A 22504-nucleotide genomic window follows, 5' to 3' on the forward strand; every position below is an offset into this window, starting at 1 on the left:
GTTTTCCTGTATATTCTCAGCAAAGTTTGAATGAAGCCTTTTGGGTTGGGTAGGAATGGTGAGCTGGGAAGTAGAGACACTCTCTCCCCCATCCCCTTCAGTCTTTCCCTAACCTCCCTCCCTCAGCTTCTCTAGCTCATCTGTCTTCTATGACAAACTGGCTGGGAATTTGTAAATGCTGATGTTCTCAACTGATATCTACTTCAAAGTCTGGGCTGTTGGTGGTCAAACTAACCGTTAGAAGATTCAGGCTGTGTGTAATTTGGGAGTAAATAAAACTCGTGAAAATCATTAAACAACTGCTCAAAAGGTTGGTTTTTTTTTAACCAATTTTGGAAATGGAAGCATAATCATAGGAAAGGCAATAAAGAATACATCTGACTGGCTGTGTGATCACACAGTGAACCGGGAAAGCTATTGTACTAAGTGTAGGTAAGATGTGAGTGACTAGATGCATGAGCGAAAACACTGAAAATGAGAGATTTGGTGACAGAATGAGGGAGGGAGGAGTGAGTGGGTGAAGGAGCTAAAACTGACATCTATACCAAAAGCACTGACATTTTGTTAAAATTTCCAATAAACTGCAGGTGATTTCTACAAATGTTAAAAAGTAACCATTGCTCATCCCTTAGATTAATACTGTGACTGAAAAAATAGGATGTGTATGGGCAATTCTGAATATATCTTTACCAAACATTTAGAAACTATAATCTACACTTGCAAAAGAGTTCAGGAAAAAAAAACCCACCTTGAACCCTAAGGCTCAGAAATCCGTGTACCTACTTTAAATGTGCTTTAAATAGAGGAAAATGGTTATTATGTATCAGGACCATCTGTGGCTCGGAGACCTAATGTCCCTTATTTGTCCTTTCCTCTTTGTTCTCTCCTGCTTTATCTATTTTGCTCATTAGCATCTCTACTATGTCGTGGTAAAAGGAGAACAAAAGTTCAAATTAGTTCATTTTTCTGGCTACTAATGATCTGGTTTAATATTTGATTAGGAAGAGGTTTGAATGAAATCAGAGATTTCAGCTATTCAGTTATTCACGCCGCCTCTGATTTTTGATGCCAGGAAAAATGAGAATTAGTGAGCTCTGCACAAAATAGATGGGTTATATTTCTCTTAAGTAAGTAGCTTAAGTTTACCTTGTCATAAATAGTTTAACATACTTCGTACATTATTTCACTGTCTATGAAAATTCAGAAGGCCTATATATTAACCTAATATTCTACACACGATACAAGCAAATTCTGACAACTAAATCCTTTCTAAATAGTTGAAAATCTGGATGTAACTGAAAGTTCTGAGCCAAATAAAAATAAGGGTTCCTGTGTTTATTTTATAAAAGGAGACACAGCATCTTAGTTCTGAAGCACAGATCAGTTTTACAGCTGGCAAGGACCTGAGCAGTTTCATCCCTGCTCTGCATAAGTAACTTGTTCTATGCGATATTTGGTAATCCAGAGTTGCTCGGGAGATTTTTCATGGGGTTCAGTGTGACTAACAGAATAGGAAATAATTCAGTTCCGTCTAGTTCAATTAAACAGGCAGCACCTGTGTGCCCTCCATGGTCTCAGCTCCTGGGGAGCAGTCCTTGCTATTCCTTGTAATAAACCGGTTTCCCTCACTGCTTCCAGATCCTTTATCTGTGCTCTCTACGGTAGAGTTTCCTGCTCCTGCTCAAGTCTGGGTTGACTCACCTTCCCTTGTTTGTCTGTTCACCTTTTCTAGCATTTTTGTGCATAGTTCCCGGCATTCTTGTCTCGTCCCCTGTTTCCTGCCTGGATCCTGACTGATGTGTGAGGGGGATAACAATACCGTCAGTTACCGACAGGTGGTGGTAATGAGAATTAGGGGCCTGGGAGACAGCCAAGTAGAATCAAGTACAGAAATTTTGTTGTTGTTGTTTTTAACCTCCAATCCCTTGCAGTCTGTTAATTACATACACACTATACAATACAACATACTTTCCCAGCAATGTCAAATTGCTATAAAAGATTTTAAACACAGGTTTCCCTGTTCTAGATTCATCTTGCCCTAGAGCAGTAACAAACAATTCACAGACCACTGTGGGTCCACAGACTGCCCTTTGAATAGCACTAGTCTAGTTAAGGGCTAGAAAAAAGAAACTTCTCTGAGATCAGAAAATGAGGTGGGAGTTGGAGGTCAAAATTCTGGAGTCCCTCGCAAATCTGTGGCAGTTGAAGACATGGAATTAGAAAAAACTCACAGGCACAGTACATGGGCAGAAATAGAAGCAGGCTGAGGGCAGCATTTCAGTGAGCACTGTAATATGGCCAATAGCAAGCAGACAGTCTGAGAGAAAGAGAAAGTGAAGGCGAAGAACAGAGAGGCCAGAGGAGGAGAGAGAAGCATAGGCCCCAAAGCCTGCCATCTGGGTCCACTGAGGTGGGCACCTTGCCCTGCATGCCCTAAAGAGGCACTTCGCTCAGTGACCTATGCTGATTAAGGCAGGCTGCAACGGACTGTTTGTGTGCCCCCAAGCTCATACATTGAAATCCTACCCCCAAGTGATGTTATTAGTAGTGAGGACTCTGGAGGTGATTAGGTGATCAGGGTGGAGCCCTCAGGAAGGGGATTAGTGCCCTCATAAAAGAGACTCTCACAGAGCTCCCTGCTTCCTTCCCCATTCTGCCACGTGAACGTGAAGATGGCCATCTATGATCAACCAAGAAGCAGGCTCTCACCAGACATGGAATCTGACTGGCACCGTGATCTTGGACTTCCCAGCCAACAAATATCTGTTGTTTGTAAGCCACCCAGTCTATGGTATTTTTATTATCACCGCTCAAACTGAGACACAGATACATAAATGTATTACATGTTTTAGAAAGAATTACATCAAAACAATTAACATAAAGGAGTTAAAGTAATTTACTTCAAAAATTCAGTCACAGAGAACACTGCCTTACTTGGTGATACAGACAACTATGTGAGGCATGCATGTCGTCTAACAGGACTTTCTGCTGAGATGGAAGTGACTTTATATTTGTGCCATCAAACAGAGATTAGCCACATGTGACTACTGAGCACTTGAAAAGTGGCTACTGTGAATGAGAAGCTGAAGTCTTCATCCAATTTAATTTTAATTTACTTAAATATAAATAGCCACATGTGGCTAGGGACTATCTTATTGGATAGATGATTCATGTAACTCATAGGCAAGCTTGTTTTAGAATAAAAGATATATAGGCTTTGGGGTCACATGCATCAGCCTTTAATCCTCTAATTACTAAGTCTATGACCTTAGGTTGTCACTCACCTTCCTTGGGCCTGAGCTCCTTGTTCATAAAATGGAGGTCATAATATTTATGTTTAGGGTCATTGTGATGACTAAGAATTAGGCATGTAAATTGCCTAACACAGACCAATAAATGATAGTTATTACTTAATATTAAATGATGTAGCTCAGTATTCATGAACATAATTCAATTGTCTTCATTCCTATGATCATCACCATGAATATGTAATAAACTATGAAATATACAATAAGAGATAACCCTTGGGGCTGTAGCCTCTGATGGAGTAGCCTCTGGGTGGCTTCCCGTAGTAACTTAAAATGTTTTTCTAGTTAGTGATTCTCTTATCTCAGCCTTGCTGTGAGCTGTCCTTTCTCAGTGTAATTGTTTCTGGCAAATCCGCCTCCCTGCTCCTAAGGAGCATTCCTCAAAGCTTTTTCTATAACCTTGGAAGAAGAGAAGGCTGTTCAGAGAAATGACGCATCGAACTGATTCAATCACTAATTTTAATTTCACAGACAATTCTAAGCCAATGGAGTCTGATCGGAGGGTTTCTCAAGCCCTTTTCTGTGGAATTTAGAGCACAGACCTTATTTACCTTAACCCTGGCTGGTCATCACAATATCTGGGTGGAACTTTTAAAAATACAAGTCTATCTTCTTTCCCTCACCCTGGAGACCTGGCAGTAGAAACACTCCAGGCAATTCCATTTCAGGGCTTGAAAACCACTGGCGAATTCCATGCTTCCAGGGTGAGTTCCAGAGGTGGGATTGTCTGAGCCCAGGTCAACCAAGAGACTGCTGTACCACTCTTGGGTAGGGAAGTGGCACAGACATCACATGGGTCCAGCACATGGATGTTGGGGAACTCTGGATATGTGACTAATGTTTTCCTTGGGGAATCATAGCCAGTCACTGGAACAAGTGTCACTCAGAGCCGGGCTTAGATTACAGAACTAATTTTTCTTTATTTGTCCTCCTAAGCTACCCTGTCATGTTTCTGGAGATGGTTCACCTCCTTATACTGTTCTTCGTGAGGCTCAAATTTGTTTATGATATATTATTCTTCAGCTCATGGACTTTTTTTTTTTAAATCCTCACCTGAGGACATGTTTCTACCAATTTTCAGAGAGAGGAAGGGAGGAAGAGAGAAACATTGATCACTTGCCTCCTGTTCAGGCTGCTACTGGGGATCAAACATGAAACTTAGGCATGTGCCCTGACCAGGAATCAAACCGGCAACCTTTTGGTGTTCAGGATGACACTCCAACCGAGCCAGCCAGCCAGAGCTCATGGGCTTTTTTATACAAGAAATTTCATTAGTTGTTAACACAACTAGGTACATACCCATCTGAAGTAAGACTAGTGAAAACTCTGAACTGGTATCCTACTTTCCACTAAGAAACCACGCCTGCAATCCAAGGCTCAGAGCAATGCCTTCATGTCCATCTGTCAGGCCCATTCCCGTGACACCAACACTCCCACAGTTCACAGTGACCTGTGAGCACGGTTAAGCAACATACTGAGTAGTGCATGGATGCTTGTTAGGGAACTAGTCAAATATTGTTACATATCTTTAGAGACAAAAATCTCTGTGAAACAAAAGAATTCCAAGCATAGGCCAATGGCCTACTTCTGAACAATACTCAACAAATAAAAGTCTAGCATAACCAACCAATTCCAACAATTCCTGAACATCTATAGCAAGCCGTTACAATCTTTAATCCAGAGAAGGGGAAATGTCCTACATCAGCAAATATTGGGGATTGTGAAGGCATGCTTGATTAGAGTAATTGATAAGATAAAATTACTGGGATGTTTTGGTTTAGATGTTTTATTGTTCTCTGGTTCTTTAACCACATCTTTTATTAATTTGGGTTTTGGCAAAGGCAATGTGAAAATGTTAACTCTACACTGAGCAATAGTAATACCTTAAACTAGAGCCTTAATCCTATTAAAACTCAGGGCTTCCTACTAAGTGACCTCCTTGGCTCAGACTTTATCATGAAGAAGTAATTTAAATGATAAAGAAGCTAGAAGTCATTTCTGATTTTCAGAGCACGGCTCATATGGGACTCATTTTTTGGCTTTATAAGTGAGTATTTTGGAAAGAAACCTAACTCAAAATAGCATAAGCTAGAAAGACAATTTATTGGTGCATTTCCTCAGAAGTCCAGGGGTTTTGACTGGTTTCAGAGATGGCTGTCTGGAGGGGCAAATTAATGTCATCAGGGCTCTTTCTATCTCCATTGCTCAGTTGCCTTTCTTGTCTAGTAGGCTACCTGCTAGGTAGTAAGCAGTAGTAGCCAGCTGCTGCAGGCCTACACGGCGTGGTCTCAGAAGCTGCCATATCAGTTCAGAAAAAGAACATTTTCCCTGCTGAGATCCTGTCTCCCCTCACTCCCTTTGCGCCCAGGACATGAGATGCACTCTAATTGGCAGGCCTGAGTCACATGCCCCTGCAGTGGGGAGGTCTGTCAGACCCAATAACAGGGAGCAATTCCCAAAAGGAAGAGGTTCGGGCAAAGAATTCTGGGGGGGAAATAACCTACTTTGGAGTAAGAGAAGTTGCTATGGGAGTAAGAAGCTATGAGAGTGATAAAATAACTTCATTCTACTGTTACAGGACTTTTGGGGTTAATGAAGACCACAACATAATCTGTGATCACATGGAATGCATTAGTATGACAGAGGAAAGTTCAGTTTAAAACCCAGTATCACATCACTTTCTTAAAATGGTTATCTTGTAGATAGCCAAAAATTTATTATGGAAGTCTAACTTTATTTCTTTGATAATTTCTCAACTAGAATGAAACAACGGTCACACAATTTGAATATAGACGAACTTTCTGAGAAAATGGAATGAATGCAATTGTATTTCAAACGTACTAAAGGTATAAAAGAAACCTTCGCTAAATATTATAAAGAAGTAATTATGTTGTGAGTGCCTCTCATTCAGTCTTTTTGATAAATATGGATTTCCAATAGCAAAAACTATACTAGAATGTTTTTGGTCTTCCTAAAATAAGCACATCTAAAGAAAAAGCATTTCCAAACCGTACATTCTGAGATGAATGATGCACTCCAAAACGTTTACTTAATTTTGAAACATCAGCTGGCCCACCATACTCTAGGGGCAGTACATCCATCCTGCTTGAGATTTTTTTCTACATTCTTTACTGAAGTCTTAAAAAATGCCTTCAGAAATTAAATTTACAAATACTAAGATGGCCAATTTAAGTATATGAAAGTTAGTCAGCAGAAAACGTTGTCAGGCACCAAAGATCATCCGGATGGCTTGACTCCCTGGTGAGGTTATCACAGTCACAAAACGTGCTCTAGGTCGCAGCGCTGCTTGGTCTGACCTGGGCTTCCGGCAGCTGAAACCCAGGGGAGTCTTCGCAGGGTGGGAGTGGGGCTGGGGGGCTGGAGAGCTTTGGAACTGGGGCAGGGTGGGATTCCGGGGAGGGGTCTGGAGTGGAAGGGAGGGACTTGGGGGTGGGAGTGAGCGGAGGGGGGTGGAAATGGGGAGGAGGCAGGGCTAGAAGTGGGGATGCGAAGAGGGGGCGGGGCAAGGGGGTGGGGGCGGGATGAAGGCGGGGCGGGGCGCTCCGGGGCGTGCACTCTGCGCGGGGACACGCGCTCTGGGCCGCAGCAACTCGCTTAAGTTCCCTCCCTGGCTCTCAGGCGAAGCCTGACGAGTCCTGCCCCTCGGCGCGGACCGGAGCCGCGCGGCCGCCGCTAGCCCGGGCCCTCCGCGGCCGCGAGTCCCGGGCCCGCTCGCCAGCCGGGCCCATCTCTGCGGGTGTCCCCGCGGAGGCGGCGGCGAGGACTTGGCGGCCCCCGCGGCCCACGCTCGACCCTCCGGAGGCGCCGGCGGCCGGGTCCCGTCCCTCGCGGGCGCCGACTCTCCCTCCCCGCCGTGCCTGGGAACCTGGCGCCCGGCTCGGGCTGCGCCGCCCGGGACCAGGGAGCGCGGCCGAGGTAAGGCTGAGCGGGGGCCGCGCCGCGCCCCGACTGCAGACAATGCCAAGCCGCGAGCGGCCGGAGAGTGGCCGGGGCCGCCCCTGCCGCCGACCCGCCCAGCCTGGGTCTCGGTCCGGCCCGGCCTCCGGGCTGCGCTGGCCCCGACCGACCCCGGCCGGCTCTCAGGGCCGCGAGGCTGCAGGCGCCGCGCTGCTGCTGTCGCTGCGCCCCCTGCGCGCTCGCTGCGCGCCCCGGGCTCGCGGGGCGGAGGCGGGCGAGGGCCCTGGGAACCGGCGGGGGAAGCTGGCCGCGCTGCGGGGCGGGGGCGGGCTGGCGGGGCAGGGGCGCGGGCTCCGAAATGTGCCCGCGGGTTGCTGCAGGAGGTGGGGTCCGCGAGGGATCGGGACTCTGCTCGGCCAGGTCTCCTGGGAAGGTCCCTCGTCTCGGGCGCTAAGTACTTTGGGGTTGTCAGTGTCTCCTAATCGCTGGCTGGGAGTTCTTGCAAGAATGCAGATTCAGAGGCTCTGAAAGTTACTTTTTGGTTACCCCCACCATCTCCGTCCTTGGTATCAATTGTCTCTACTTTCTTTGAAAGCATAGAGATTTGAAAGAGAATTTAAATTTTCCTTGGCTCGCGCGTGCCCCATCACCCAGCGGAGCTCCTAACTTGGCAGCCAAGCGCGCGCAGGCTGTGGGAAGCCCTGCTGCCCGCTGCCCAGCCCGGTGCCCTCGGATCGTTGCTGCGCTGTGTGAGTGGCAGTGACAGTTCTCCCTCTCTGCGGGCCTGTGGGCAGGGAGGGGGGGGGCGGAGAGAACTTTGCTGTATGCTTAAATTACTCTGGAAAGTGGAAAGAAAACACCTGGTGCTCGGTTCTTTAACCCTTTCAAGTTGCTCTTCGGATTTGGAGCCCTCCAAATAAGCAGGCTTTCTTTCTTGCCTCAGATAAGGCAAACTCTCAGGTTTTCCTCCCAGCCATGCCCTGTGCAAAATCTGGCACACATCTGTGACAATATTGCACGGCTGGCTCTACAAACCACTCTTTTTGAGGAGGAGAATATGGTAGTAGAACGAGCATTTTTGCAACATTAATAGTGTGACTTCCATTTTCTTCCTTTTTCTTCTTGGCATTGAAGATACTTAGCACTCCCCGCGCCCCCCTTCCCCAGTTTGCACTTAGAGTCATTCCATGGACAATACCTTCATTAACTTGTACTTATTTTGGGACCCCATAACCCCTCATCTTCAGATGAGCTATTTATTAAGCATGGTTATTTTAATATGAGGGTGAGTTAATGGTACACCAAAAGTCTTGGTCCATAGGAAACGTCTCCTTGATTGCCCTATGGTACTTAATCTATGGTGTTGCTATAGATCATACAACAGTAAAGTCAGTATTTGAAATGGCAATGCTTTGTCAACCTGATCATCTCTACAGGGCTTAGAGCAGTGCCCGGACCACAGTGCTAGGTAAGTGGCAGCTAGTTTGTTTTTCTTTAATTTTTAAATTTTTATTATCAATCCATGTGTGTGGGTTTTTTTTGCAAAATGGATGTTTTGTGTGTGGGTGTTTTTTTTTAATCCTAGATCTTTTAAATCATGGTCTATTTTAAGCCTGTGGTTTAATTTTAGATCAGAAACTGAGGTTAGATTGTTGTTTTTTTGTGACAGACAAGCTGTTCTGTGTATTCTTATGCATGGCAAGAGCTGATTTAGTAAATCTTCTGTAGCATATCTGTAAGTGCCAGAACACAGCCCTGAACCCAGTCTCCAGGTACATTTCAGTGTAAGGAGACCTAATTATCCTTAGTGCCTAATGGTCTAAGGAGAGGCCTAGACTTTAGGAGAAACCTGGACTGTTAACCTTACCCCCAAACTCTCCTGTTCTCTAGGTTTAGAATAACACTTCCAGTTCTAAGTTGAAAGAACTGTGCTGGCACAGCAGTTAGGTAACTCCCACTGTGGTAAAAGGTAATAAAAGATAAATATGTATACCGTATATACATCAACCAGGGCATGTAATTCTTATTCGTGCTTTAAAATCTTTAGAGCAATATTTATAGCCTAACTAGCTAAGGTAAGAAAAATTAAAACTACTTATTTGTCATGAATCAGTAACGAAAAGATTATGTTTGCTGCCTAGATATTTTAAAAGATTGTGAGGAGTCTACTTTCATTTTGAGATTTTTTTCACCCACCCCACTTAACTGTGAAGTGACATCTTCTTTATCCCTAAACAGTGTAATTAGCTAAGCAAAGGCATGGTGTTAACTCTTGGGGCCTGGCAGACACAAAGCTGCTGTAGGCACCATGTGGCAGTAGATGGTGCTGTGGATAACGCTGGTAGAGGAGGCACTCCTGTGCTCAAGAGGAATTGGCGGGATTCATTTAGCAACCCCAGTCACTTGTCCTCTCCCCAAAGTATACTCTCACCCCACAGATACCATCTAACAGTCTTTAGCAATAGACTTTTTAAAAGTTTTTTCCTCCGCGTTTTCAACTTTTTAAGACTATTGGCCAGATTTTTCTCTCTGAAAACCATAGTATTCCAGGTATTAATACAAACATTGTAAAAATATTATTGAGTCAACTGTACCTTTACTCTGATTTTCCCACAATAGAGTGAGAGTAATTGTTATCAGCCTAGAGGATCCCCAACTAACATGGACATTTCCCCCCCCCAATACTTCTAATAGGGAGAAACAAATGATAAGAAACCAACTTGCATCATGACTGAATTAAAGAAAATAACTTTCTAGGGTGAATCCTCATTTATTCTGATTTCTATAATTTTTCTGACTGCCAGTATGATGCAGTGAGGGTTGATTTTCAGGATGAAGACTGACCCTCTGCAAAGCTGACTCATCTAAGAGAAGTATATCCATTCTATTTAGTACAGCATTGAGCATAGGGCGTGAATACACCCAGAACATGCGTTTTGGGGATTATAATCAGTTATCTCTGTGGGCCAGTGCTGGGACCGGCCTACTCCTGGGCAGTTGACAGCATTCTCTTTACTCCATGACACAGGATGGTTGTTGTTATCTCCCTTCTGCAGGTGAGGTGAAGTGACTTGGCTGAGTCATGCAGCTAATAAGTAGCAAAGCTTATAATTTTAGCTCAGGTGTGTATGTTCTTCTGGAGCCCATGAATCTTTCTGCCCTGCCACCAGGAATAACCTATGGTTTACGCATTCAAGAAGCATTCACTGCATTCTTTTTGGGTTTGATACCAACAGATTTCTTCGTAACTCAATGACAAGCTTTGAAATTCCTGGGTAGCATTTGGTCATTAAAGAATTCAAATCAGGAGAAATGGAGCTGCTTTTAGTTTTCAGAAGAAATCTAAGATTTCACAATACTATGTTAAAGATTGCTTATTTTAGGAGGGTTGAGACGGATGGCAGGTTTAACTTCTTTGAACTATAGAAAGGCCATGCAAATGGCTTAGATTATGAACAAGTAATGTTGGATCTGTTTTTGGCCTTGTTGCTCAGGTGATCTAGCGAAAGCCCTACCTCTTCTGTACCTCCATGACTTTCTTTCTCTTGGGTTAAAAGAAGTTTATTCATTTTGATCACTTAAATACATCAGAGGGGATTATGATGATTAATGAAACATTGGTTCAAATTCCCATTCTCTGTATTTATTATTGTTTTGTAAAATTTTACACTTTAGCTGGAGCCTGATTTATTTTTTCAATGGTGGCCTTTTTTGGGTATTAAAAGCATTATAGAAATACCAAAAAAAAAATTTAAGAATTGTCCAAAAGAGAACACAGCTTATACCCGAAATGTTTGTCAAAGAAGCTAAAGATAGCATTGATTCGTACTTTTTGACGGGAGAAGTTATGGGATAATTTGCATAGATGATTTTGGAGAGTAGTATTAAGAAATTTAGTTTTTCATTATTCTTAGATGTTATCATCCAAACAATTAACAAAGATAATTAAGATATCAGTAAGGTTTCAACACTCTTGTGGAATACATGTTTATCCTGTTTTTAAACCTGGGTTTTTTTCTGGATGATTTTTTTGTGATACAAAATTAATAAACTTAAATCATGCATATTCTTATTTTGACACCTTAGATTTTTTTCCCTTGTGACGAGGGAATGCATGTGATTTTCTAACATTTTTAACATTTTGCAGTTTGAGTCTCATAAGGAGAATCACATAAGAACACAGCATTCAAAGACATGAGCCTGGGTTTTTTTTTGTTTTGTTTTGTTTTTATGAAACTTGAGTAGATGAAGACAATTACTTTCTTTTTTCAGTATGTTTGGTGATAAAAATAGTGAACATGTGGATGATTCAGCAATTTTAAACCGGTGTTAAAGCTGGGATTTTAAAACTGTAAACACTTTAGAGAGAAGTTCAAAAGTGAATCTTAAGCAAAAGGAAGCAATATGTCATTTGGCAGACAGTTCTAGAAGAATTATAAGAATTCTGTGGTGTGTTTTGTATGTCAGTGAGATCAATGGATTTTGAAATTTTCCAGTTCCAGATAGAGCTTTTAAAAATATAATTCAGAAGCATATGGGAAATTTTTGAGTGGTTATGTTGTAATGCAAAGCATTTTTTCCTGATAGCCCCATTAGAAGTTTGTGTTATCTCTGTCTTTTTTTAGGAGGAATCACAGATAGGCTTCAGAATGATCCTTCTTGCCAACAATTTTTTTGCCCCATTGACTGGAACTTAATAAAAAGAAAGAAGTTATGTGAAAGGGTGTTGTTTAGAATTTCTTCTATTATGGTTATTACATTAAACATATTTATAGAGGATTCATTATGAGCCAGGTGAGGATAAGCAGCGACCAAGAAAGACAAGGCCCCTGCCTCATTGAGGATTCACAATGTAAAGTGAATGGTGGTGGTAGCAGGGGGCGGGGCAAGGGGAGGATGATAATAAAATAAATAAGTAAGTGACAAGCTAATTTAAAGCAGTCATAAGTGCACTCAAGAATGAGGGTGGCAGCCTGGCAGGCGTGGAACCAGGAGATCATGGTTCAATTCCCAGTCAGGGCACGTGCCCGGGTTGTGGGCTCCATCCCTAGCAGGGGGCATGCATGAGGCAGCCAATCAATGACTCTCTCATCATTGATGTTTCTATCTCTCTCCCTTTCCTTTCCTCTCCCTGAAATTTAAAAAAAAAAAAAAAAAAAGAATGAGAGTGACATTTGGATCTGGGCTGGGTGGTCTCGGAAGGCCTTATGGAGAATGTTTAAGCTGAGGCTTAAGGGAAAAAAGAGTCAACCACTGGAAGTTCTTGGGCAGAGAGGACAGCTTGTGTGAAGACCCAGAGGCAGGTAGAACCTTCCTTTATGAGGAGCAGGAGACAGCAGCAGGGGAACCAGGTCAACAGGGTCTTGTAGGCCATGGGAGGGAGGGCAGATTCTGTTTATTTTAAATATAGTGGGAGGTGCTGGAGGGTATGATATAAGGAGGGCTAGGCTCTAATTTTCAGAATTGGCAGCTCACTATGTCTACCTTGTAGAGAATGGATTATTGGGAAAGAGTGGAAGGAGGGAGCTGGTAGGAAGCTGTTGTGGTGACCAGTGCCAGTTGAGCTAGAAGGGAAGGAAGGCAGAGGGGATGGAGAGAATCCAGTGTTTGCAGGATTCTGAATTTCTCCTAACCTCTCACAGCATTGATCTTATGATGCATCACTATTATATATACCACTAAGGAAGAAATGTCAACTGATGGTCATTGGTGCCAATTCAGCACTGACAGTTACCTGCAATTTTGGGTGCACTGAAGAAGGAAACTTTATTTGGTATAAATAGCTCAGTTGTGATACAACACAGCTGCAGAACAGCATGGCTGTGAGACAGCTCAATAGTGTTACAGCTCAATTATGATATAGCACAGTTGTGAGATGGCCCTCAGATGAGTTGGCCCTCAGGTGAGCCCCCTCTCCAGCTAGACAGCTGGGCTGCACTCCAGTCCAGCCTGCTCTGTTCTGCTCTGCTCTGGAGGGACCGCTTTAGTGTTTCAGCTCCAGCTAGGGAAATGCAGACTTAAGTGTTTGGTGAAAAGTAAAAGTGCACACTCTCAGCCACTTATATAGAGAGAAGTCCCTGTCTCTGATCCCTGATTCATTCAACTTCATGCAAATAGAGACTTCAAATCTTCACATTTTGATTGGTCCAAAAAGCACTGTTCTGATTGGTTGGAATAGAGCATCTCTGATTGGTTGATGAAGATGCTATTGGAGAATATATAATATAGCAGCACAGCTCAGAATGGACAGTGAAGGTCTCAGTCCTGTTGGTTGAAATATGACTCCAGAACCCTCTGTAAGGGTTGCCTCAGCCAGCAGCAATACAGTGCAGGCAGGCAGCTCAGTAGAGGGGTGGTTGCAGGCAATTCAGTGCAGGAAGCAGGCAGTTTGGTGCAGGCTTCTCCCTAAAGCATGGCTTGCATGAGAAGCCCCTGTTTAGAAATGGCTGCTAGGCTCTGTTTTTATTTATTTAAATGATTTATTTATCCTCATGTGAGGATATTTTTCCCATTGCTTTTCAGAGGGAGTGGAAGGGAGAGAGAGGGAGAGAAACATCGATGTGAGAGAGACACATCGATTGGTTGCCTCCCACACTTGACCTGACCAGGGCCAGGGATCAAGACTACAACCAAGGTATGTGCCCTTGGTCAGAATCGAACCCGGGACCCTTCGGTTCGCAGGCTGACGCTCTAGCCACTGAGCCAAACTGGCCAGGGCTAGGCTGTGTTTTTAAATTGGAGCCCAGTTTGCGAACAGAAGCCCTTCTTGGTAGGTATCTTCTTTCTTGGAATCGACAGAAAACATAATGCCAGTTAAGCTCTGACACGCCATCCATTGTGATGTGGATCCTGATTTCAGGTATTAAAACAAAAATAGATGTGTCTTAGATTCAGTGAAATATGGTATATTCTGGAGATCAAGCTGAGAGGGCTCACTGACTTGTATTTCATTTCTATTTGTATCTGAACAATACAAGTCGAATCCTGTTATAGCTGTCCTTTCTTATCTGAGGGGACACGTTCCAAGACCCTCAGTGGATGCCTGAAACTATGGATAGTACGGCACCCTGTATAAACTTTTTTCTTTTGTGTACATACCTATGATAAAGTTTAATTTACAAATTAGATCATTTCACAGGTAGAAGATTCATTCTTACCGTGAACCCGCTGCACAAAGGGATGATTCACATCCTGAGCAGGTTGGAGTGGGGCAGCTCGAGATTTCATCATGTTATTCAGAGAGGCGTACAATTTAACACTTATGAATTGTTTATTTCTGGAATTTTCCATTTAATATTTTCAGACTGCAGGTAACTGAAACTGAGGAGAACGAAACATCAGATAAGGGGGAACTGCCGTATTTGGAAGGACCTAGGGGTCATGTGCAGTGGAATCACCTACTTCCCAATTAATCTGATATTAGCAGCCTTTCTGATACTTTAAAAAAATATAGAGAAAGCATTTACAGATTATTTGCCTCCAGGTGCACTACAGATTGTTGGCCTCAGAGAGCAAGGAAACTGGGACAGCCCAGGTTTGTCAGGTTCAAGGGAAGTCAGAGACAGTGTGTGCACATTCAGAATGGGTGGCAGATCACTTGGGATTACAAGCTTTGTTTCCCTGCTACACCAGAGCAAGTGGGGGCTTGGTCACAGCCGTGGGGATTTCAGGCCAAACATTTAGTTGTAGGCCAGCAAATAGGTAAGTTGGTTACTGAGAGAATGGGAGAGTTTTCTGGTTGAGTCTGTCTGGGTGCAAAAATTGACTCTCTGTAAAGTTTAGTTACTGAGGCTTAGGGAACCTCAGTTTCCTGATCTGTAAAATGGGGATGACGACAGTACCTACTTTATAGGATTGTTTTGAGGGGTAAGTAAGATGATGCTTGCAAAATTGATCTCGTGGGTTTTCTACATTGCTCCATCTGTCTCGTACAGTCTCATCCTACTGATCACAGGGCAAGAGTCGCTTTTTCAAAGGCACCCTGACCATTGAAGCTAATGTAGCCCCTTCTCCAGCCACCTCCTTTTCCATTACCCTATTTTATTTTGTTCCTAGCCCTCATTTCTAGCTGAAATTGTGTAATTTCCCTATATGTTTGAAATACATTTCTCCAAGTTGAAAGGGACTTTATGATGTAAACTGCTGTATCCACAGTGCCTGGAACAGTGTCAGGCCACATCCCACTGCTTAATATATATTTACTAAATGGAGTATGAGGGTGACCCTGCTGATTATGAGGACCTTGAAGGCACAGCAAAAGCAAGCAGGGATCTTCTCCCGACTTTGTTTTCTGTGCAATGAGATGGATGGCTTTCCAGTGATTGATATATATATATAGTGGAGGTCTGGTGGTCAGGTTCTGAGCAGTTTTTGGTGGGGAGAGTGGGGGTCAGAAGAGAGTTTATATTTGGAAACATGGGTTTCTTGGGGTAGTTGGACATGCTTATGTTTGCTCTGGCATTTTATAGGGTTCAGTTGCTTCGTCTTCAAGCTGAATGTCACCTGAGGCCTACCGAGTGCCTGAGATGCCAGCTTACAGGCACGTAACTCCTCTAAAAGCCACAAGGGTAAACATGGTAGGGAAACGTACTCCCCATAAAAGTGAGCAATGCGTGTCACAGTGCTCTGGCCACCACAGAAGCCAGCACTGAAATTGGGGCCGTAGCTGGTAGTTTAATAGACCTGCTCTGGACTTAGGGTTGTTCGTCTGGTTCCAGGTTTCACTATGTTATTTGTAATACCACATCTCATTAATGGCTTTTGTTAATGCATTGAGTTTGATGCTATTTGTATGTTTCAAAAGGAAATCACACCCATTTTAGAAATAAGAATATTTATAAATTCTTCTCAGGGCTTTTAGTCTTTCACATTGCTTGCTTGTGGACTACAGTCTTTTTGGGTGAAGGTTAGTGAATAAAACATGAAGACTTATTTTCACATCCTTGTGCTGATACTCCACAATTATAAGTGTGTACGTACTTATTCACACGCACGTGTAACCTGTTCGGCATCTTCCTTTCCCTGGCACCATTTCCACTCGTGGTCAGAAAGAGACACTTGGAAACTGGGAACTCAGCTGTGTTGGGAAATACAGTGAATCCTGACAGCACATCAGGTGGGTGTGTTGACCACATAGTTCAAACAAGGTGAACTGGGAGGCTCATTGTACACTTGACTGTGAATTGGGGCTTTTAAAAACCCTTTTAATCTATCCCTGGCTTGTGTTCATTCCTTGGTCTCAAGTGATCATTCACTGGAATGTTGTGATTTTTAAGAATAAGATGTTTTTCTTCCCAATAAATGTTTTGTTCAGTGACCATGAGAGAAGAGGAGAAGTCATTGGGTTGGTTTTAAATAGGATTAGTCATAGGTGCTCTTCATAGCTTCTGTAGGCTTTGTTCCAGTCTGCAACAAGGGTCAGGTATGTGACTGTGAACCTTTTGGTAATGTTTTGGCCAGAGTGGTCACCATCTTTGAAGGGATAGACTGGCTGTCCAATAACTTAGTTTTTTAATTTAATGAAGATTGTATTTTCTCTAATTCTTGTTAATGAATTTATATTTATAGTTCTCATGGGGAAGAGTATTACTGCCATAGAAATGTATATTTTGTGGGAAGTTGAAATAGTATTTTAGGTAGTACCAGAGATTTGTGGTCTGCCTATGTTGTTTGGAAATTGGTTTTAAGTGAATTTTCCTTAGAAGTGATAGGAGTCCCACACATAGCATGTATTTAGAGTGTGTGTGTGTGTGTGTGTGTGAGTGTGAGTTTGTGAGTGTGTGTGACTTTGTGTGTGTGTGTGAATGTGTAGGTGTGTGAATATGTGTGAGTGTAGGGTGCACATGTATGTCTCAGTGTGCGTGTGTGGGGGTGAATTTGTGTGTGTGTCTATAAGTGTGTATATGAGCATGAGTGTGTAAGTGTGTGGTATGTGTGTGTTTGTGTGTATGTGAGTTTTTGTGAGTGTGTTTGTGCATGTGTGAGTGTGTGTGAGTCAGAAGGCTCAGTATTCAGTATGAGCTTCACAGTGGCCGTGTTTCCCAGTCCGAAGCCGCTCTGCCCTCACCCCAGTGCAGCCTGATCCAGCTCCTGTGGCCTGCTTTGCTTATCTGATTTCTCCTACAGGTATTTTTCCTTTCAGAATTCACTAGCACAGGACTAAATTGCTTCGGTTGTTAATTCCCCATTGCTATTTGCACATGCCTCTTCCAGAGTAGTTTCAGAGGGAACCATTCAGCTGTTGAAAAGCTCTGTCTGGTCTTTGGACCTTTCCCAAAAGGCTCTTAGGCACTGTGAGTTAGTGATAAAGAGACCACATCTCGAGTCTTTTAATTCGACATCCAAGACATTACCAAATGTCTTTATACATTTCATGTCTGAAATACTTAAATAATATCATTTTAATTTGGATTTTTTTTTTTTTTTACAGGATGGTAGTTATTATTCACATATACAGAGCAACAGAACCAATAGGATCTCAATCTTAATCTCTCTCTCACTCCCCTCCTCCTTCTTCCTTCCTTCCTCTCTCTCTTTCTCTCTCCCTCTCCTCTATTTCTCTATCTCTATCTCTTTCTCTATCATCGTTATCTGTATCTCTATCTCAAAGAAATTTATTATAAGGAATTGGCTCATGCAGTTATGGAGGCTGAGATGTCCCACAGTCTGTTATCTGCAAACTGGGGACCAGGAGAACCCCCAGTGTGAGGGCAGGAGAAAAACCGTCATGCAAAGATCAAATTCTCCCTTCCACCATTTTGCTGTATGTAGGCCCTCAACTGACTAGATGAGGCCCACCCACATTAAGAAGGGCAATCTGCTTAACTCAATCTACTGATTCAAATGTTAATCTCATCCAGAAACATCCTCACAGACACCCTAGAATAATGTTTAACTAAATATCTGAGCACCCCTGTGGCCCAGTCCAATTTATGCATAAAATTAACCACCACACACTTGTCATATAATCAAAGTGTTTTCAGGAATTAGGCAAGCTATTTTGAAAACATTTTGTAAAAGCACTATTTTCCAAGTCTGTTTAAGTGATCTGACTCCTAGAACAGTGGGCCCAGGTACCTATGTCTAAGTCCTGCTCTTCCATGAAGGTTTTCTCAGAAGTGTCAGCAGCATTACACCTTTACCTTTCTGAACAACACTCCCTTCGTTGAGTCAATAGACTGCTGGATTTTATGATGTGTGCTTGTCTCTTTAGTGACTGTCTCTTTAGTGAGACAGTGTGTTCATCAGGGATGGTGACAGTGTCAGTGTTCCTCCACAGAAGCTCTCCCTATGCAAGGAAAACAGTGTTGTTATTGCCTGCTCCCTACTCTGTGGTCTTTGCATAGCGCATATGGAAATGGTGTTCTTGGCCGTGACTGTAATGGGCTAAGTCTCCACTTATGGTGTCTCTCTAACACAACTTACCTTCAGATTTGAAGTGATATAGTTATGTAATTTCTGTCTGATTTACGTTTTCACTCATATTTGGTCTTCAGATTTCAATCAGGCAAGGAAATGTTTTGAATCTTAAAAACATACATTTTCTGATTTCAACATTAGATTTGATGGTAGGCCTCACTTATTGTGCATCATAGTGAATGTAGGAAGGAATTGAGTGCTATATCATTTTTGAAAAACATTTAGATTACTCACACCTCTGATTTTTCCTCCATTAGTACATTCAATCAATCAAAATACTAGCAGTAATGATATTATGTTTCTGGTCACTAACAACACTTCCATCTCCGAGTCAATAAATACTCTAGTGCCAGCTGTGTGCCAGGGACCATGCCGCTGCCTGATTCGGTGGAAGTCTAGGCTTCACTCATGCTGAAACTCTGGGGCTCTAAGACCTACAAGGCACCTCCCATAGAGCTTCCTCTTTATCTTAATCCATCTCTTAGTTAGAAACTTCACTTCTTTAGTTCTAACCCCAACTTACTGTCCTCAGTGGTGCTTCTGACCTCTCCATCCTCTGAAGTGTGCCTTTGTTGAAATTGTCAGAGTGCCTTGTGAATGGAGTCATGTGCATCACATGTTTATCTGCTTGACTTGGGGGAATGCAGGTCAATGGAGCGAAGATTCATCTTTTTACTACAGGGTAAAAATAAGGCCTTGCCATTTTTTTACGGACACTTTTTGGCCCCTCTACCTCCCCTTTGAACAAAAAGTAATAAAAAGGATTATCATATCAGAAGGTATTTTTTCTTGCATTTTAATATGTAAAGTAGCAAAACTATAAGAAACTTTTTCCAAAAAACCAGTAAATCCCTCAAACTTAAAATAGAAAACATAGTGAAAACGTTAGTATGTGCTCATAAATTTTTAATAGAATAGTTGATGCTTGTGGTCTAATGAAAAGACAGTAGAGGAATCATGAAAAGCTTGCATTTGAAAGGGGGTGAATTCTTCCCCCTGCATCTGAGCTGAGGCTAACACCAGGAATGCTCCCTCTGAGCTGGAGAGGCCTCCTGCTTGTCAGCGGAAGATGGGCCCATATTCGTCAGCCAGCGCTCTTGCCAACAGATGCTCAGCAGCTCACTATCACCATGATACTGAAATTAGGGTCCTAATTCCCTTTGATATCCCACATCCTAGGTTTCTCCCTCTTTCTAATCCTGAAATCTCTCTCCTTCCTGGCCCTGCTCTGCATGCCTGGTGCACCTTCCACCTTAGTTCAGGATTTTGTCATCTTTTCCTTCCTGCCCGATCTCACTGCCTCAACCTTCTTCCCTTTCCTGTCTCTGCTGCCTGCAGAATGAGCTGATACCGGTCTGTCACATCTCTGAGCTGCTCTAAGCCCTGGCCACGTGTACAGAACAAATTCTTATTACCATGCTGGTCCAGGTCCTCCCTGACTTGGCCTCCATCACCTAAGGCCCCTTTCCTGTCTTTGCACCTGCTCTTTCCTCTGCTAAAAGTGCTTTTCTCTGTTTCATGCAGTCTTGATTATCCTAAAAGGCTTCATCATGTCTCTTCTCAAATTATTTTCCTTGACCTTCTATGGTCAGAAGAAATAATCATATCTTCTGTGGTGCTCAAGTAACTTGAATGCAAAGGCTTAAAAGTCTATCTCTGCCTTATCATTTCTCTAAGCCTTGATAGAGGGGCGTAAATCATATCTAAACCAGCCACTTCTTAATGAATATCTGCGTCAGTCTGAAACCACTCTGCTGCTCTGAGAGTAGTTTGCAGTTTGAGATTGAGCAGATGGGATCAAAGTACCACGAATGATGATATCCTGAAAGACTGTCAAAGACCAGAGGTGCCAGAATCAAGATAAATGCCCTGATTTTTCAGAAATCATCAAGAGATCCTAGGCCTGTGCTGTCCAGTATGGCTGCATTGGCCACACGTGGTTACTGAGCAAAGGGTATGTAGTTGACCTGAAACAAGACGTCCTGTTAGTGTAAAATATGCACCAGATTTTGAAAATTTAGTTTGGAAAAAAGGATATAAAGCAACTCATTGCTATTTTTATGTTGCATGTTGGATCTTTTGGGCTAAATATATATCTTATCAAAATTAATTTCACCAAATTCTTTTTAATTTTCAACACAGCTCCAAGAAAATTAAAAATAACATATGTTCCACATTTTGACTTGCATTGTATTTCCATGGGAAGATGTTCTAGACTCTACCATTCATGATGTTACTCCACTTCCTTGGCAGCATACTCAAGCATAGCAGTGAGCAGATGGTTGTGTACATGTAGAAAAGGAAGTAGTAGTAACTAAAAGCAAGAATAGTTGCACTAAGACCAAATTATGCCTAGCCTCTTTTTTTATAAAGTTACTAAGCTGGAAGATCAGAACAATTCTACAGACTTATATTTGGCTTTCTGTAGTACATTTGGAACGTCTCCTCTGATAAGCTTGCGGACAATTTAGAGAACAGAGAGTTGTGGTGGATAGCGTGGCTATGTCTCTGACTGGTTGGACTCAGTTCTCAGAATATCTTGTATGGATTGCTATATCAAGAACAGGCTGGGGTCGATCTCGACCTCCCATACAGCTTGTTTCATGTCAGTGACGTAAAGGAACGTAAGCTAAGTCATTGTGAAAAGGTCAAGTTTGATAAAATTGTAGTGGTCGAAAAGAAGGTTGTGCCACACCAGCCCTGTTCTGTGAATGGTGTGGAGGCAGTCATTGAACTCATTCATTGAGTGCATATGTGCCCAGGCACTGTGCTAGTTGCTGAGAATAAAGATTAATAACACTGTATTATCCCTAACCTTAAAATCTTCAAATCGAAGGAAATATGTACATTTTCATGGCCCAAAGTATTAATGTTAACAAAGATACTTTATAATCACTACATTTAATGGTTTCAGGTGTGCGTTTCTGTGTTACAAGATCTATATATTGCTCTGTGTACCCACCACCAAGATAATTTCTAAATTCAGTCTTCGGTCTGGAACTTATATAATGTTATTAATCAGTGTTACTCCAATAAATTTAATTTTTTAAAATGCCCTCAATGGACTAAAACATGTTTTTAAAAAGTTACAAGGATTTAAAGTGAAACCTAGTAAAATGTGTATTCTATAATTAAAATAAATCCTATTTGGAAACAAATTTAACTCATGGAATACTGAACTGTTTCTTATTATATCAGTTAATTCATTCTGTTTTCATGGTTTAATTATATAGTTGACCCATTTAATCTGAATACCTCACAGCATAGGAACTAGAGTATCTTCTCAGTTGTTTTTTAAATCCTTACCCGAGAATATGTTTTTATTGACTTTTAGAGAGAGAGAGGAAGAGAGAAAAAGAGAGAGAGAGAAGAAACATCGATGTGATGTGAGAGAAACAGCAATTGGTTGCCTCCTGTATGCACCCTGACCAGGGATTGAACTCACAGCCTAGGTATGTTCCCTGACCAGAAATTGAACCCGCGACCTTTTGGCGTATGGAATGATGCTCCAGCCAACTGACCCACCCAGCCAGGGCTCAAACAGTTTTTAAATATGAGCAACCTGATGTCTCCATGGCGTGGCCAGAGGGAACTAAAACGTGTTCTCTATGCCCCTTTGGTTATTTTTTAATCTATGAAATATTGAAATATTTACTTTTAGATAAATGATTATACTGGGCAAAAAGAAAGATGGGAACTGAAGTAAAATCTATATTATCTCTCGTTGCATAACAAATGACCCCAAAACTTAGTGACTCAAAATGATAAAGATGTCCCATCTTCACATTTCTGTGGGTACTCTGGGTATCTCAGGAGGCCACAGTCATGGTGTTGCTGGGGCTGCAGTCACCTGGAGGCTG

General features: G+C 42.5%; 1 non-coding gene across 1 annotated transcript in view; it reads left to right on the forward strand.

Moving 5' to 3' along the window:
- Nucleotides 1-6998: 6998 nt before the first annotated feature.
- Nucleotides 6999-22504, forward strand: part of LOC107533153 (uncharacterized) — a 110874-nt gene continuing 95368 nt past the window's right edge. The window contains exon 1 of the transcript XR_015715786.1: nt 6999-7244. This is a non-coding gene — a transcript (uncharacterized LOC107533153). The remainder of the gene's footprint in view (nt 7245-22504) is intronic.

Source organism: Miniopterus natalensis, chromosome 16, assembly GCF_054644295.1.
Source record: "Miniopterus natalensis isolate mMinNat1 chromosome 16, mMinNat1.hap1, whole genome shotgun sequence".
Taxonomy (NCBI): domain Eukaryota; kingdom Metazoa; phylum Chordata; class Mammalia; order Chiroptera; family Miniopteridae; genus Miniopterus; species Miniopterus natalensis.